This window comes from Calidris pugnax, unplaced genomic scaffold (genome assembly GCF_001431845.1).
Source record: "Calidris pugnax isolate Ruff unplaced genomic scaffold, ASM143184v1 scaffold17, whole genome shotgun sequence".
Classification (NCBI taxonomy): domain Eukaryota; kingdom Metazoa; phylum Chordata; class Aves; order Charadriiformes; family Scolopacidae; genus Calidris; species Calidris pugnax.
The window spans coordinates 7709250-7727141 of record NW_015090794.1 but is presented as its reverse complement, the minus strand read 5'-3'; the positions used below and the strand labels follow the sequence as shown (position 1 = coordinate 7727141).

The window sequence follows — 17892 nt, the reverse complement described above, 5'->3', positions numbered from 1 at the left end:
AGGGGGCGGATCGGGGGCGGGGCGGCTACATCCGGGTACTCGGCCCCTCATAGAGGGGCGGCCAGAGTGGGGGGGGCGGGTCCCTCTTCTGCGGCTCGATGTTGGCGGCCGGTCCCCGCTCTCGGGGGCGTCCCTGTCTTGGGGCCTGAGGTAAACAGTCCCCCTTCTTCGGCCGAGGTGGTGCTCCGCCAGGGCTGGGGTCGCCGCCCGTTCTGGGGGGGCTCCTCGCACTGGCCGCACCTGGCTGGTGGTGGGAGGGTCGCGAGGGAGTGACCCCGCGGCTTGTCCTGGGGATGGCGGGGCCCAGCCGAGGGGCCCGGGGCCAGGCGGGGGCCCTGCAGCGCTGAGGCGAGGCCGGGTGAGGGGGCACACCTCCCGCCCGGGGCGGCTCCCACAGAGCTTTCCTCCAGGTGCTGCGGTCGCACGGAATTGAAATTCGAAGCAAAACTCACGGTACGGCTTCAAACTTCGGCTGTGCAAACACATACAAACAGGACGGGACTCATAACTCGTGTGTTTTCCCCTCAGGCTTGGCAATAAACGTCTGAGGTGACTGAACTTGATCAAACATCGAACCAATCAGGAGGGGGAAAATAAGCAGTTCTTAGAAAAGGTTTAAGAAACCTGATGATGCATGCTTGACAATGTGCAATAGAAAAAATAGGCATTTATTCTGCAAGCAGAATAGGAGCGAGCACACAAGTACTAATTACTTTGTTGCATGGATTGTGCAACATTATGCTCACAGCGGTATCTTACTAACAAATGGAGTTTTACTAATACCGAGCTAGTCCTGTCCCAGAAGTACACTGCATCAGGCCCATAATTATGCAACTCTGCTTTTGCTTTGTACTGTTTTAGCTCACAGATTGAGAACTGAGCTGCCACTTGGTGCAATGGTCTCATGCAGCTTTCTTCTTATTTGTGATTCGCTCGTGTCCAGGTGCTCGCTCATCGTGCTCCTGGTTCCCAGCACCAAAGAGTTTTTCAATGTGTTTGTTCAGCAGTGGTACCACAGGCAGAGGGAACACAAACGTGCATTATACAATTGTAGACTAATGCTTTGACGTTTAAAGAATCTCTTGTTCAAATTAGATGGGTTGGAAGGGTTATTATTTGTTTTGCTTTTTAAAACAGGGTATGTATCTCTTACATTCCTCTAGATTACAGTTAGCTAATCAGATTTTACCCAATTTCAGAAACAAACTAAAACCAGCAATGACCCGGAAACTTAGCAATGAACTGTGTAAATATCTCATTAAAACCTGTAATTTGTTCCAGATTTACTTCTGTCACCCTTCAAGTGAAGTAGTTCAGACGTTAAAACTGGAAATGCAAACTACTACAAATAAGTACTCAATGTGTAGCATTTAATTAATCAAATTAGGATGATAAAGCAACTAAGGTGAAATTGAATAAAACTAATTTATAGCTGAAATTTCAGATTTCTAAGACAATGGAAAAAAGCTGTATAATAGCACAGAGATTAAGATCTCAGTCCTGCTTTGCCGTTATGATATTTGGAGAAGGCCCTAGAAATTTCAAAACTAAGGCAGAGAAATTATAAACATACAAATTCAATGGATGTCTTTTGCATCCAAACATCATTTTCTCAAACTGAGATAAATTATACTCTAAATTCAGGAAAAATGAAGACCAAACAGCTAGAAACAGGAGAAAAGGTAACAGAGATATTTGTAACAGGGAACTGGGTGAGACTGATAAAAAGAACTGTGCAGTGGAACGACTATTAGGATACCTTTAGTTCAAGGTTGGTTTTTTTTTGCATGGGAAAATGCTTTTAACATCCTCAGAAATTTGTAGGAATTAATTAAAGGCCTTTAGAAACTGATTCTTATTCAGCAATAATTGTGTTTTGAGACAAACCAAGGGGTTCAACCAAACATAGCTCCATCTCTATTTTTTACATTCAGTCTCTAAGGACAAATCAGGGAAGCTTCATCAAGTCATCACAATGATCATGCCTAGAACATGTATATTATCCTTCAAAATGACTAAGTATTTGGTGCTGCACTCTCCCATAACTTCTTCTAATTTTTTAATGTTTTAGAGTAAAAAGTTGGTCTAAAGAGTTATAGGAAAACTAATAATTAAACAAAAAACCCCAAACCCTCACCTACAAATTCAGTAGTGCACACAAAACTAAAAGTAATGGGGGGAAACAGATTTATAATATAAATTCTAGGAAAGAATTTTGGGTGTGAATGGTACTGAAGATGAGATGGCAAATAATTTGGCCAAAAAAATAATGTTAGGACCTTTTTTTTCTCATTCAAATGCACTGAATAACAGGAATATTTGCTGTATTAGTCTTCTTGGAATGGTTACCATTCACAAAGAATTCTTTATTTTCTGTTTACCCAAAAAGAGAAGACGCCCCTTTGCTACAGAGAGATTATGTTGACAAAGTTCAGTCTGCTTCTTCACCTTTTTTCCTTTAAGTTTATCAGAGACAAAGGTGTGTTAAAAGGTTGACATTGAACACAGTTGATAGTCATTCCTTGAAGATATTTGTGCTTTTTAAAACAACATGGTGATACTTACCAGTGAAAAGGAAGACACATTTAAAGCAGCAAATAACTACTTGAAAATAATTTCTCCCATAAAATCGCTCTGTGGAAATTGTCCAGCTCCACACAATAGCTCCTGTCTTTTGAGCACCACCTTTCCTGTCTTGGGCATGAACAAGCACTTCCTTCTTATTACAGAAAAGTTCAACTAGAGCACCCAGCAATTGCTTCCAAGAATAACAATGAACGCTGTATTCTCCTTCTTACAACAGAAGTAAAGCATAAGAAATAGAGGTACAATGATTTTAATTGCTAGAGTAATGTTGCTCTTTGAACAGATGGACCCAATTTCCCTCTGTTGCTTTCAAACTAGTGTCCCACTGTTAGAAACTGCTAAACATGAAAAACAGACAAATGACATGTCAGTATTTTAATACCCAAATTAATACACAAAAATATTTGTTATTATTTATAACATATACATACTCCATTATGCAGTTGTAAGCTGAATATTTTAGGGAAAGATGGTTTATTTAATGAAACAATGCAAATATTTTTTTTTAGAAATTATTCAGAAAATACAGATGTTTTTCAGTTCCAGTACAGGCTTTATATAAAGAATTTGATTCTTCTAGAACTGTAAACACTGTGTTCAGAGTTGTTAATAAAGACAATTCATTATTTAAAACATACAATAAAAATATACTGTAATTAATTTTAAATTAGCACAAGAATTATCAAATTCACCCATACAATTTTTGTGGATTTACGGCTCAAAGTCACATCAAATACAAGCAGTAGTAGTAAAATCATCAGTGTGCTTGTCTGAGATGTATCTGTAAAAATCTTACATTTGAAACCTAAAAGTCATTTCAGTTTTTTTTCCAAAAGCTTTCCATCGTTTCTTTTCTCAAGCGTATTAGGAAAGAGAGGGTTTATTATATGTTTTCTAGACCAACAAGTCCATATATGGGTTAATAAAGAGAAAAAGCTGTTGTCCAGAAATATTAAGAATGTCTTGCTGTCACTCCTGCCTGTGTATATAGCTCCATTTGAACATGGAATTTCACTGCTGCTAGTGCAATAACCAGTGCATCTGATTGACTAATTATCAATAATAACTTGCTACTGTTGTTTGTAGTGCCTGTGTTCTGCAGGTCTTCTAGTCTATTGCTCTTTTTCTGATACATAAATATTTGGTAACTTATGCCAGAATCACACTAGCTGTCTGGGGAGGAAATTCATGTATACCACTCAGTCAAACCCCGGTCTGTGTAAACTCTAGTGAAGAATTTAAAAAAAATGTTAGTGTACATTTTCAAGTAGTGTTTTTCTCATTGCCCCAATCTTCAGGCATTGTGACATTTATTTGTAACATCCTTCTCAAGAAAGCACTCAAAGCCTGTATTTGCTAACACAAATAACTGAAGTACTTAGTTTAAAACATAGCCAAATTTATGCTGTTTCAGAGACAAGTTTTACTCATAGGTAACCTTGCCAATTAGCACCCACTGAGATGAAGTGTATCATAAAGTTACACCTCTTGACAAACAGAAATGCCATATAAATTAATTATATTAAGCACAATAATTTTTATTTATTTTTTGTTATTAAAGCCATAAGCATGTCTTGAAGCTGTTAAGAGTTTTAAATGCTGCTTTATAACATGTTGAAAGTATACCATAATTGAAGCACTGAAAGTAATATATTCATATACATAAAATCAATTTCTGTACATGAGATTAAAATTTAAATATTTTCAGAAAATTGCTGTAAATCTGCCTTTACCCAGGAGCACACGTGAATCACTTTATTTGGTTTTTTTTTTCTGTTCAGTACATAGGATATGTGGTTTTTGCTCAAGAGGAATGGTTATCAAATGATTAACCTGTAAGAGGTTTAATTACACATTATTAGAATTCACATCCTGAGAAAAGCATTTTGTAATACTTGGTCACTACTCTGGGTATTTTTTTCAGAAAGTGGTTCCATTTTTCTCTAGCATATCTACAGAGCATCCACAGTCCACAGAGGAACAATTATGTTGAAGCTCAAGAGAAGTTCAAATATGACTGCAGATATGACTGCAGAAATTGCTTGTTGTAAGGAAATTTTGGTCATGTCCTAGCTAAAGTGAGAAGGAGGATGTAGAGGAAACTTTCTATTAACAGACATGGTTACCTTATTTTCACTTTCCAAAGAGATAAATCCCTATTTCTTTCAGTAAGTCCTTAAGTAGGGGATATCTTAGCTTTTGCAAATATCTACCATCTGTGCTCTTTCATTTTTGGCAGGTTGTATCCCCAAAGATTTGGACTACCTGCAGAAAAATAAATGCAATTCTTAGCCTTAGCTCCCAAAGCCAAATGTCAGCTGTGCATTTGATGGGGGGTATTTCATTTCTTGGTAGAATTCATTGAGTAAATTTCACAGTTCTGCCATGTAACTTGCAGGATTACAGAATAGTAGTGCAGTTCGTTTACAACTGAGCAAGCTATTTTGAAACTAGGATGAGAACTATGGTTTCTGTTAGTGTCGTATAAATAGTAACTATTATATTCCAATATATCCCTTAAAGGCCTGAGATCAAAATAAGACTGACAAAATATGCCATGCAATGTAAAAATTACTCCCTTCTCAGAAGGGTTTTCTTCAAAGGTGTTTTTGAGTTATTTCAAATAACTGAGGGGGAAGTGAACAAAATGATACAGTGTTACTTAGATTTGAATAAGCTTTTGACACTCCTGTAACAAAGGCTTGTACAAGATGGCAGCACAGTTAAAAAGCCTTGGTTCTCTCACAGATGAACGACTCCTGAAGGAGTTGGAAATGAGGGATGGGAATGTTTGTGTAAAGTCTCCCGTTGTGGCTGCTCTTAGAGCAAGGATGCTGGTCTAGATGATGGACTTTTAGTGTAAACCACAGTACCAGTTCTTATTTCTGTATGACAAAGAAATTGAGAGATAAAAAGACAGCATTTATCAGTGTGATAGCCAAGAGAAAAAACAAAAAAAACCAAACCCAAATCTCCCACCAGATAACTGGTTAAATTAGTAGGGTAAATAAGTACATAAATGATTATTAATTTGAAACAGCCATGTTACAGAACCAGTAGGCTGACCTTATCTCTGCCATAATTTTTTTGTATTCTCTAGAGAAACTTACAATGACTTTAGCCCCGTGATTATACAGAGGGGACTCGATGTCCGGAAGCAGTGATCCCGCAAGCGCTTTTAGTCTCCATTGCCAACTGTAGTTATGCTGACCTTGAATGGAGCTCGCTGGAGGTCATCAATGGGTTCTTGTAAAAGAAAAAAATATTACACTTAGGGTTACATCTGAGAAAATAATTATAACTCATGAACATTGACTGTTACTACATCAGGTTGTAGCAGTAGCACACACAGCAGTTATTTATATTAATTGTAAATTCAGTCTTGCATTGAAGCTTGAATAGTCCGTCACAAGAAATAGATATTTATTAATGGCATTTAAATTCTATTCTTTCATTTGTGGTTGATGGTTGAATGTTAATGATGGTAATACTAAAAGCTTAGAACCTATATCTTAATTTATTCCAAATTAAAGAGCAAACAAATCAACCAGCAAACATTAAAGGTGAACCTTCATTAAATACCTTTGCTTCTGAAAAACTGAAAAATTTATAATCTTCTGAAACAAACACAACTGGAATACTGTTCTTGAACCTTTTCTTAACCTATGAAAAATACTGAGGTCTGCACTTGACCTGGCTTCAACAATGATAGTAATGCACATGTCACTATAATAGTGCTTTGTTTAAAAACAGTCACAGTCATTGATTATAACCAGATTGCCTAAACATATCTATAGCTAGTTTTTTCTGTTTTTCTAGTACTGGAACAGGACAGAAGTTGTATGTATAGTGTACCTATATTATCATGCACAGTTAGTTCTTATATTTTTTTAACTGAGTTTTTGACTTGCTGTATAAATGTTACGTTATCTCCTAAAAATCAAAAAACAAGAGTCAAGTATGGCTCAAAAAAGGTTCGTTACAGTCTGCCAGCTCTACACATAGTCTGGATATACAGTTTATCCCAATCACATATTTCCATCCTTTTATTTTCTCTAATCTTCCTAATAGCTTTCCTTTTTTTTTCTTTCATTATTTCTTCCTGTGGGGTACCTGTATCCCCTGTATCAGCCCCGTTTCCCAGCATTAGACTTTTCTGCCTGTTTTTCCTCTTGTGTAGATGCAGCCCCACCTTTGAACATGTGTGTATTCCACCTCTGCTGCCTCCTCATGCCTCTTCTCTCCTCATCTTGCCTAAGCAACAGGAAGCATGCCAGAGACTGCTGTTCTTTCAGGTCTCAGCCGTACTCCTGCAGTTTTGCAGAAACTGGAGGCTTGCAGGGATGAGATTGAGTTGGCAGCAGGAGTCTACCTACCCATAGGCTGCGGGGTTTGTTGCCTGCTTCCTGGCCTTTTACTCAGCAGCTGATGGGGGAAGAAAGAGGTGTACAAAGATTAAAAAAAAAACAAAAAAACCCAACAATCTTTGTTTCTCTTTCCTCCAAGTATACAAAAAAGGGAGAAAAAGGCAAGGTTGACTTTTGTACTGCAAAAAAAATGGCTTGGAACATCTCTCATATCTTTATGTAGATATAAGGTGTACATCCACAGCTATTCCCAGGCAGTAGCTGAATATAAATGCCCAGGTTGTTAAAGCTTTTTTTGCACCATATATTAATTTATATGAAACAAAAATCTTCTTCAATAGGCCAAAACAGTGGTGGCCTAAACAGTGGCAGAACAATGCAGCTGCTCAAATTTTGGGGAGTAGCTAGATGATGGGGCCAGGGAGAATTGTTGCTTCTGTGAGTGCTGAGGCATCTGGAAGGACATGAAAAGACATAGACTAATGTGTGCGGATTTGGGGCAGTGGCTGTATGAGGAGCAGTTGTTAGTGGTGTGGCTCTAAAGGCTGCTTCCATTAGCCAAGGGGACTTAGGGAGCTTCTGGGATATCCTTTTGGGCAATGTTTTTCTAGAGAGCTGAAGAGACATTCTCTGGTTGGGCAGAGGACTCAAGAATCTCTAGTCAGTCTCTTGCCAGTGGGAAGGAGAAAACCAAAAAAAAGCAGCTCTCACGATGACAGCTGTAATCTTATTCACTGCAATCAGTAGAGACACTAGCAGGAAAAGAATGCAATTTATCACCTTGGTGCCAATTTACCAGACCTTTCAAAACCTTCTGCCTTTTCTGTAGAAATGCAGGAAGAGACCTGCTGTAACGATTGACTACATCTTTTCTCTCCTTGCAAGGCATCTTTAGCTCCAGGCCACACACTCCACAGGGTTGGCAATGTTATTCTATTTTACTTTATGATTTGTTTATTTAATTAATATTGAAGAAGATAGAGGTGATGGTCAATTCGCAATTTAAAATGATTAGTCATTTTGCTTCACTGAGTTACCAGTGTAATATGTTAAGTTGCAGACACATGGGAATTAAGTGTGGGTTATTAGTAGCCCACAGTTTGTGGGAAGATCCTGAACTCTTTGTCAATTCCTTCTTTTGGTCTTCAAGAGTGAGAAATTTCAATTTTTGAAATTTCTGGTTGTACATCAAGGCATCTGAGGAGAGGGTGTTTGCAGTGGGGATGTTTGGTGTTTAGTTTTGGAAAATTGGCAGCCAGCCCTTTACTTCTAATTAAATGAGAGAGATAATTTCTCACACAGAGAGGTAGTTGATTTAATTTTAATTTTTGTCAGAATGCCCAGGGCATTGAATGGATGTTTGATCATTGGAACAACATCCTTAGTACAGATTGAAAGAATTAATACAATTAATTCACCACCACCACGGGAGAAATTCTGTGGTTTGTTTATGTGGATTGAAACTGGTGATGAATATACAAATCCAAATGTATGATACTCTTGCCTTTTACATGATGCAAGTTCAATATCTCATGTAAAGCTCAGGCCTGTGAGGCAAAAAAAGCATTTACTTTGTTACGTGGGAGATGGAGGCTCTTCTAATTCCTTATTGGAGACTGGACAGTCCATGGGCTACTTGTCCCAAGTACTAACTGAGAGCATGACCCAAGGGATGCAGATATCTCAGTGCCCATCTTATTTTGTTCTAGAGCATTTTTAAATATAGTTATAATGAAAGTTTGGCAAAAGAACAGTTTAAAATGTAAAAATAGCAAAATATGCGGAGGCTGCTGTTCATTTTGTAAGTCAAAGCTTGTGACTAAAGAATGCTGCTTAGCAACAGATGGGGAAAATCTGAAGGTGATCACATCATTTTGCACTCCCTGAAAATTGATTATTCATGTTCATCCTACCTTTTAAGCACCATCCTTTTCATATCCCTGTTCTGCTTGTTGCTTGGGATTAGGACTATGTGAGCGGCTCAGTCGTGTAACCTAGTTTTATTATCACCCCTGCTCGTGCTGATGCACCTGTGATTCAGCTGCAGAACTCTAGCTCAGGCTTCTTCTGTTCTCTGTCCCACTGTGCTGTACATAATCTGTACTGCTCTGTATGGAACAGGACACAAAGTTGTCCTAGGAAGGAAGGAAGAACACCACAGACTACACAGTTCCTGTAGAGGATTGTTTTATTAAGAACACACTTCTGTCTCATCTAGCACCATTCACCACCAGCCTTTGCTGTAACTCCTCCTCTGCAACTTCTTTATTTTAAAAGTATTTCCATACTCTCAGATCGTGGCATTTGGGGAGCTGTAAGGTTCCCATCTGGTTCACTTGCCACTGCCATCATTCAGCACGCGCAGGGCAGAAGCATAAATACAATATTATAAATTGGCAAGTAGTGTTTGATTTATTTATCTGCAGATGCTTTCCGTGTGAACCAAAACTTATGTTGACCAAGTCATTAATCAATTTGGTAGGCTTAAATATAAGCACCTCATAGCCAACTGACAAATTAATTTGCATAAATAGTCAAGGAAGCAGTCATTTGCATTCATATTTAACTGGTATATGCCACCAGATGACATCTTGCCTGACAGACGGTAAAAAGTCTCTGACGGGATGTTTGTGCTCTTCACTGGGTGAATGTCAACTTTTAAAATGGAGTTTTGATACAAAGTGGTGTAGGAGTTATTTAGAAAAGTTACATTTTTTACAAATTTTTCTTTGTTTCTTCTTGGCCCTAAAGCAAGGCACGTTCAAGTAAGGATTCTCAAGTGTGTTTTAGGACTTGAGTTTCTAAAGTCTAGAAATTACTACCTCCCTCATTGTATGCCTCAGTGGCATACAAATACATTTAAACAAACAGAATGGATAATCATTTTATTAAAGAAAGTAGAAGAGCATTTACCAATATGTAAATAAACACTAATAAAAATAATGAATATTTAAAATTTCTGAAAGAATGCTCTGTAAAAATGATCATCTTGCTATCTGATTTGTAAGAAAGATATACTTTACATTATATGCCATAATTATTTAAAGCAATGTATACAGGTGTCATCAAGTTTTCTTTTTTTTCTTTTCTTCCAACTATCATAATAATCACACGTAGCAGATGCAGGGGATTGTATACAGTGAAACAAAAAAGTGCATCTAGGAAGAAGTGCAATCTGTAACCATATCTGCTACATGATTCTATTTTAAGAGATTCAGGATGAAAAGTGGAGTTACGAAGGTGCTGATTATGACTTTATAATTGATGTACACATGAATAGCTGTGCTGCAGAAGACCAGAGATCTGACTTGCCTGATACTATTTCTCTGACACTGCACTAAAAAGTGGATGTGTAGGGAAGACTAGATGATGTATTCCCAGGCACCACCAGTTTGTACCTTGTGGACTTTTTGAACCACACGTGGTGTGGAGATACGGGCAAGTAGTGTTTGATGTTGTGAGCTATTCATGATCAAATACTGGTTCCAGTGAGGAAAAGAAGCACATGTTCTTCTCTTGGAGATAGTGCAGTCCCAGATTAAGAATTTTAAACTTCTTTGGCATAGCACTAATTGGGAACTAAGGTGGCTTTGTAATGATAAAAATGGGGATAATGTTGATGAGCAACCGGTCTGATATGTGAGTACATTGTGGAGTAATAATGTTACATAAAATGGGTAAAATGGGTAAAGTGAGTCCCAGCTATGTATAGTATGTTTGGAAAGTATTAGATAATTGAATGCTATTTTAATATAAATTAATTAAATTTTGCTATCTATGAGAAATCCTTTAGTGTTACCAGTAATTTTGTGCTCTCCCCATGTTAACAGACAGCTTGAAGGGCAGCACAGATGTTAATAAGCACAGTTACAAAACTGTAACCTTTAAAAGCAATGAAAAAGGCCTGGGAAATAGTAATTCTTCTTATGTTGATTACTCTTATAATGCACTCTCATAAAATGAAATAGAAGTAGAACCTAAGCTGCAAATTTATAAATAATTGAATATCTAATGTAGTGTTTATTTTATTTGCTAATAATCTTGTTTACTGGCATTTGAATTTATATTCTTGCCCTTTTTTTTTTTTCCGTTAGGATAAAATAGTCTGGTGTATGGATTATTTGTCTGCATTTGAAGAACAACTTTTGACTCCTAAAAAGGTACATTATAAGAACTGCTAAATAATTAAATAATTAATAGCTAGTGCAGTAAGTGTAGGTTTTTACATATTCTCAAATACAAAGAGGTAAAGTGAAAGTGTTAATGTAAGAAGAGGGGAAAAGACACAGGTCTCCTCTGCTGAAAAGATTCTCTCCTCTCTCCTCTTTCCTGGGTTGCATAACCATTTCTTCCCAACAGGTTCCCTTCTTCCTTGGCTAAAGTTGATTAAATAGATATCATTTCTATTTAAATCTATTTTATACAGTACTTATGCCTAGATCCTCCACTTGGCATCTATGCACATTTGAAAAAAAACCCCATCATACAGCTGCTAATTTGATCTTCCAAATTGAAGGTTTGGATGTTTGGTTAAGATGCAATTAGTTGAAAATGAGGCATAATGTACCAAAATCCCCATGTCAGCTTTGAAAGCTAAGCTTATGATGAAATAAGACATTTCAAAATCGAAGTTATGGCAGCATTCTCTTTTCCTGTCTAGGCCAAACATGTGTTCATAATCCTTTCTACTTATTCATTATTTCTTAACACACAACAGCAAATTAAGTCCACATGAGCCTTTTAGATAAATAAATACAAATCATAACTGATTTGGCCCTGATCCTATTTTGGAATCTGCCAGTTTAAGCAGTGTAACCCTAACAATAAGGGTGAAGCTAATTACAGTTTGCTTAGAAATCCAAATTTTCCAGGTCTGAGCTGGATCCTGCCTGCCAGCCTGAATCTGAAACTCACTCTTTGAACAGGGACTTGAACTGAAAAAGTCTAGCGGCAAAACAGTAACTTCTTGGTTCTTGACTCCATGCCACTGCTTAATCCCCAGCTTTCCTCTTTACAGGGTGGTTATAGGCAACCCAGAGGGTAAGATGGAACTGGCTTCTGGAAAGGTTTCCTTGGTGAGTTAGTGCCGTAGGATCGGTGTTATACTGGGTCCCAAAGCTATACTGGAGGTGGCAGAACTGCACGTGGCTGAGACAGGCTTAGGGTGAATCAGTGCATCGGTCCCAGGAATCAACAGAAATTTCAGTGTATGCTACTCAAAATATCACTAGACACTTACTGAAATGAATTACCTTAAACTGGTAATAAATAACAGCATCTCGGAAGTGAAAAAGCATATGGAGGGATAAGAAAGTTAAGATTTTTAAGGTATAAATTCATCTATGGAAGGAACTTATCTCCTTATCTGGTTAGAATCCTTGATCCAGTTTTAGGATTTGAATTTTTAACAATTTTTACATTCAGTAAACAGACACTCCAAAACCTCACCTATGTTCAGAACGCTTCGTTCTTGAAGCATTGTACTGTTCCTAAAATTGCATTTAGGTAGAAAGCTGTTCACCTTCAGACAATGAAACCATTAAAAAACCCCCACAAACAAAACAAAACAAAGGAGAGGAGATAGCTCTGACTTGCAGAAACAATCCTAGCTGACTGTTCTGGGAATGATCTTCAGAATTACCTCATTATTTATTCTTGGTGCAGTCTACCAATTAAACAAACAGTTTTATATATAGAAACAGGGGTGCACTTTGCTTACTTTTTCGGGGTCATTTTCCGGGACACGGACACTGAAGATGTGCAGGCTCGTGTTACCCAACACGGCAGATGCTCTGTGTCTGGGTGGATGTGCAAGTGCAAATGCCTATGTGGAATGTTGTATGCTATCCACAAAGGTGATAACAAGTAAAGGAAAGTCAGAGATTCCTGGTGCATAACCACTGAAATTCCTCTATTTGGGTAATGCATGTGTTATTCAAGCCACTAGAAATATGTCAGGGATCCCCAAGAATCTGATTGGGCTGAGAAAGAAAAAAAACCCACTACATTTTAATATCAGTAACAGTTTATGGAAAACAATCAGACGACGTAGTATATGATCATTCAAACCTTCTGTCACCTAAAATTTAAAGTGAAAAAGAAAACCTTGATTATGATTTCTGTCAGCTAGTGATGTGCAATATAATGCTAATATTTAAGAAAACCCTAATTTACAGTAATAATTATATGAATGGTAATAAAGCAGATTTATTGCTGCAATTTAAGGCTTGGTTGAGGTATCTTAACTATCTTTAAGACTGTATAGGTAGGAACTCATGCACCAAAATTTGCATGGGACACACCTCAAAACTTTCTAGGTATTTTTTCATATTTGGTACAGGCAGGAGTATTCTTGAAGATTCTAGATTTTTGCTGTTGTGGTATAGCTGAAGGGGATCTGAGCACTCACATATTGGCCAGCTCTGTGTTAGGAGTGTCTCTCGTCTCCAGCTGGTGGTCATAACATAGTGCTTCCAGGCTGCAAGCATTATTAATATAGTTTGACATTCTATAAGTTATAGAAAAAGTGGACTGATACACTTCAAAATGAAGCAAGTGGATTACATAGACTTTAGCAGTTAGGGTCGTGTAATAGTTTAACACAAATACATGTTGATTTTTAAAGACCATAGCTCTTTCCAACACTTAACATTCACAGGTTTTATAGCTGAAGCAGGAACAAATCATGTCTTGATAATGGGAGGAGCTAGATAGGGGGATTTTGTTGAAGAAAATTTAGAGGACAGTAAGAGACATGCTGTTAATATTTTTGGTGTTGCAGATCTCCCAAGTCCTGATTTAAATGATTATGCACAGAATATGAGTTTTTGCAGGCTCTGAAAACTTGACAATTGTATTACTGCAATTTGTCAAAAGGGCCATGATATATAAATGGCACAAGAAAGTTTGCAACTTCTCCTATCTCTGCATAAGATTCCAAGAATTTTGTTGTACATAAAAAATGCTTTGAAAGTTTTCCAGGGTTGGGAATAATTTATAAAATCAACTGATTATAATTTTATTGTATCTATATTTGGCCTGGTTTTAATCTGTTTACAAAAAAAAAATAAAAATCCAAGGCAAACCCAAGAATTACATGTTGCAGAACTGCCATCCTGTTGCTCTGTGTTTTCTCTGTATGTCAGTTTTCCTAGTGTGACACGCCTCATGTCTGAGACCAAAATGACGATGAAGTACAATACATTTTTTATATAAGCCCCTGGATATTAAGTACTGGACAAGGCTCCAGTCCAGCCACTCTTGCAAAGAACTTGGTGTTAGTTGTGCTCATTAGACGTCACAAGCTGCAGCAATATTTAAGCAGCATTCCTGAAAGGAAACAGAGGATGCTGGAGCGAGTGCAGAGGAGGGCAATGAAACTAGTGAAGGGCCTGGAGAACAAATCATATGAAGAGCGGCTGAAGGAGCTGGGACTGTTTAGTATGAGGAAGAGGAGGCTGAGGGGAGACCTCATCACTCTCTACAACTACTTGAAAGGACACTGTAGAGAGGTTGGTGCTGGTCTCTTCTCACAGGTAATTAATGACAGAACGAGAGGGAACGGCTTCAAGCTCCAACAGGGTAGGTTTAGACTGAACCTTAGGAAGGAATTTTTCACAGAGAGAGTGGTCGGGCATTGGAATAGGCTGCCCAGGGAGGGTGTTGAGTCACCATCCCTGGCTGTGTTTAAGGGACGTTTAGATGGGGTACTGAGGGATATGGTGTAGGGGAGGACTTTGTAGAGTAGGGGAGATGGTTGGACTCGATGATCCCAAGGGTCTCTTCCAACCTAGACAATTCTATGATTCTATGTTCAGAAGATGGATGACAATGTGTGTGTCCCTCTGTGTACAGTAATGGGAACTGGGTAGCTCCATACAGATAACTCAAATTAGAACTATACTACCTATTTTTAGGGGGGCTGAAATACAGCAATGACAAGCTTGGGCACTATGTGCCAGTTTTGCTGGGCAAACTCCTGGGCTTTGAGTCACTTGGGAGATCATTTTCTACGTCTTTGAAATTTGAATGTTGGTATGTTTCTGTGGACAATACATAGCAGTCACTAAAGAGAGAGAATTAAGAATTATTTCACTGAATCTGCAGATGGAAAGTTGTTTATCTTCTTGCTAATCCAATTATGCAATATTCCAGCACACACTTGTGAGCTTTCTGAGATGGGGTTGATGGAATTTGAATTCAGTTGAGCTATAGTTATCAAAGAGAAGCTGGAGCAGTGGGGAATGGTGAATTAAAAATAAAACCTTTAGAGATTTATAGTACCTGTGGTAGATTTAGTAGTGATTTTCAAAATTCTACCCTTAAAAATTATAAATTTACTCTCTGGCATTCTTGAAAATCCTCCTGTATGGCTCCTGACTAAAATCCTTTAGTCGGTAGTCCCAGCTGTGGTTGCTGGCTTAATAGCTCCTGAAATTGTGTTTAGTCTTCTTTGGACCTAGCTCATGGTAAACCTTACTGTCCTACAAAGAGAAAGAGACTTGTGTGTGATGTTACTTTGAGTCTCCATAAAAAGACTTTATTGTGATCTGCTGAACAAACTTATATGAGAAAAGTGGCCATTAAAAAAGGCAAGCCAGCTGCAATTTTTTTTTTTTTTTTTGCCACCTGACCATTCTCTTTTCATAAACAAAGAGAAAGAATTAAAATGTGAATGGTCTAAGTGCCATTCTGAGAGTTGAGGAAGAAGCTGGGAGCTCAAGAACAAGATTGCATTGCTGAATAACAATTCCAGTTTGGTAACAATGTCAGTCGTTTAATAACTACAGTCTGTGGCTCTTTGATAGTAGATGGTGAAGTTCAAGGAAAAAAGAAGTAGTGCTGAGTGACAGTGGAAATGAAATCTATAATTTTATTTACAGAGGGAAGGTCATACAAACAGAACTATGGTAAAATGCAGACTAAGAAAATAGTATCTATTCCCCCCAGTTTAATATTCTTAGGAAGACTGTTTTATAGGAGTTGAGGATTAAGAGAATTTTGCCATGCTCTAAAGAATCACAACAAAATTAGCACATATGCAGGCCCATTTTGACATATTGCAGCAACATTTTCTGTTTAGACAACAAATCACCATAGCAGTGTAGTAGCCCTGGTTACCCTTACTCAGTTCAGTTAGACTAAAGAATTCATCTCTTCGCTAAGTATTGGCTAGCCAAGCCACTGAACAGTTCTCCCTGTTTTTAAGACTGTGTGGCTGAGAATATTTCTTCCTTTTAATTTATTGTAGAGAAGCTTGTAAAATGTTTTTTACTTGATCAAAACTCAAGTGAAAAACCAGCCAGCCTGTTTGTATTGAAAAGTCTGGGAGATGAACTCTTAACATTTTGTACTCAAAATAAAAAATGGCACTGAAGCTTTATTGGAGTGTTTCCTTGTACAACCTTATCAAAACATTTAGTCAGTCATGTACATCCTCTCTCTCTTTGGCCTTTTATATTGGAGTACATTATTTTTTCCCCAGAACCTAATGGCTGATTCCAAGATTAGAATACAGAGGGAGATAATCGTGCTAAAGTGTTTGTTTTCTACAGGATCATCTTAGTTTCCTCTTAGTATCATTTTTTTCTGAGCCTTGTTTTATATGTATGTATTTATGTATGTATGTATGTATTTCAGCTGCATCAAGTTAGTGGGGAAAAAAGCTAAGTGTTTTATTCAGTCATTATGATACTGGCCCCCTTAAGGAGTCTCAAGAGAAGCCAAAGCTAAGAAACGAACAATTTGAAATGTCAGTATTTAATCAACTGAAGCCAGTGAGGACAGGAACTCTGAATTAACTCTCAACGACATTCTGGGTCAAATTTCACTGCGACACTGTCTGATCCCATTTTTAGTGGCTGGCGGGGGGAGGAAGATTTAAAGGTACTCTTTTTGTTACTAAATACTTAGAGTCTTTGGCATCATTCTGTACCACATGAATCACACAAACATTCATGTTCATACATGTTACAACTTGAATCTTGATTTAAAACTAAACAGACAAAAGCAACTCCAGGTTACACGAGATGTACCCAACAATTCCGTGTTACCAGCCTCACCAAACTTGCTGTTATCATAGTTTTTTTTTTTTAACTGATAAACATAAAAGAAGATTTTCTATTTACCTCTTGCCCATCATCTTGTAGATGAGGAATATTATTTCTCATGGTTTGAAGCTGAACTTAGAATAAATTGGAAATAAAAAAAGAAGTGAGAGGTATTATTGTCAAATACATGTTTCAGTAATGTCCCATTCTTGAGTCAACTGTGGAACAGGATATTAGGAAGATTATTTGAGAGAGGAAGTTTTGGAAAGGCTCACTATAGAAAAAAAAAGGGAAAACTTTGGGAAAAAAGTGTATACAATTGCAAATTAAAAAAACATTAGTGCACAATATTGCCAATGAGTCTTTTCAATGCAAGAAGGTAGCTCACATTAAAGTAGCTATTAAGGACTCCATATGGAAAACATAAAAGGGGCTACGCTTATTTTGAGTCAATTCCGCAAATATCCAAAATTCTTGCTATTACGTCAAGAAAGAGAGAACATGTGAAGTAAGTTACAAAGTATTACAAAATCCAAGAGCAAGTTTCTGAACTTTCTGGTTTATGACCCTACTTGCATTTCTTAAAACCACATATTGTGGAAAACAGATCAATTGAAAATTAATTTAATTTAGGCTATTTTTGAGTAAGAGCTATGGAGGACTTTATCCTAAAATGGCCTTCATAAAAAGATAGTAAACCCTGCTCGCCTGAAATAACAATTGTCAATTGGTGAGCCCACACATGCCAAGTTTCTTTAACAGCCCTCAGTTACATTTCTTTATGCTGTTTGACATATAAATAATGTATTCCTTTAAAAACTATTCTTTGGCAGATGTTTGCTTTTGGATTCTATCTTACAGTCATGGAACTGGAATTCTGGATTACTAAG

General features: G+C 37.5%; 1 long non-coding RNA gene across 1 annotated transcript in view; it reads left to right on the top strand.

Annotated features, from left to right (window-relative positions):
• Positions 1-146: 146 nt before the first annotated feature.
• The window catches only part of LOC106884879, a 29940-nt gene continuing 12194 nt past the window's right edge, over positions 147-17892 (top strand). Inside the window, exons 1-2 of the long non-coding RNA XR_001411314.1 lie at positions 147-453; positions 11048-11113. This is a non-coding gene — a long non-coding RNA (uncharacterized LOC106884879). The remainder of the gene's footprint in view (positions 454-11047; positions 11114-17892) is intronic.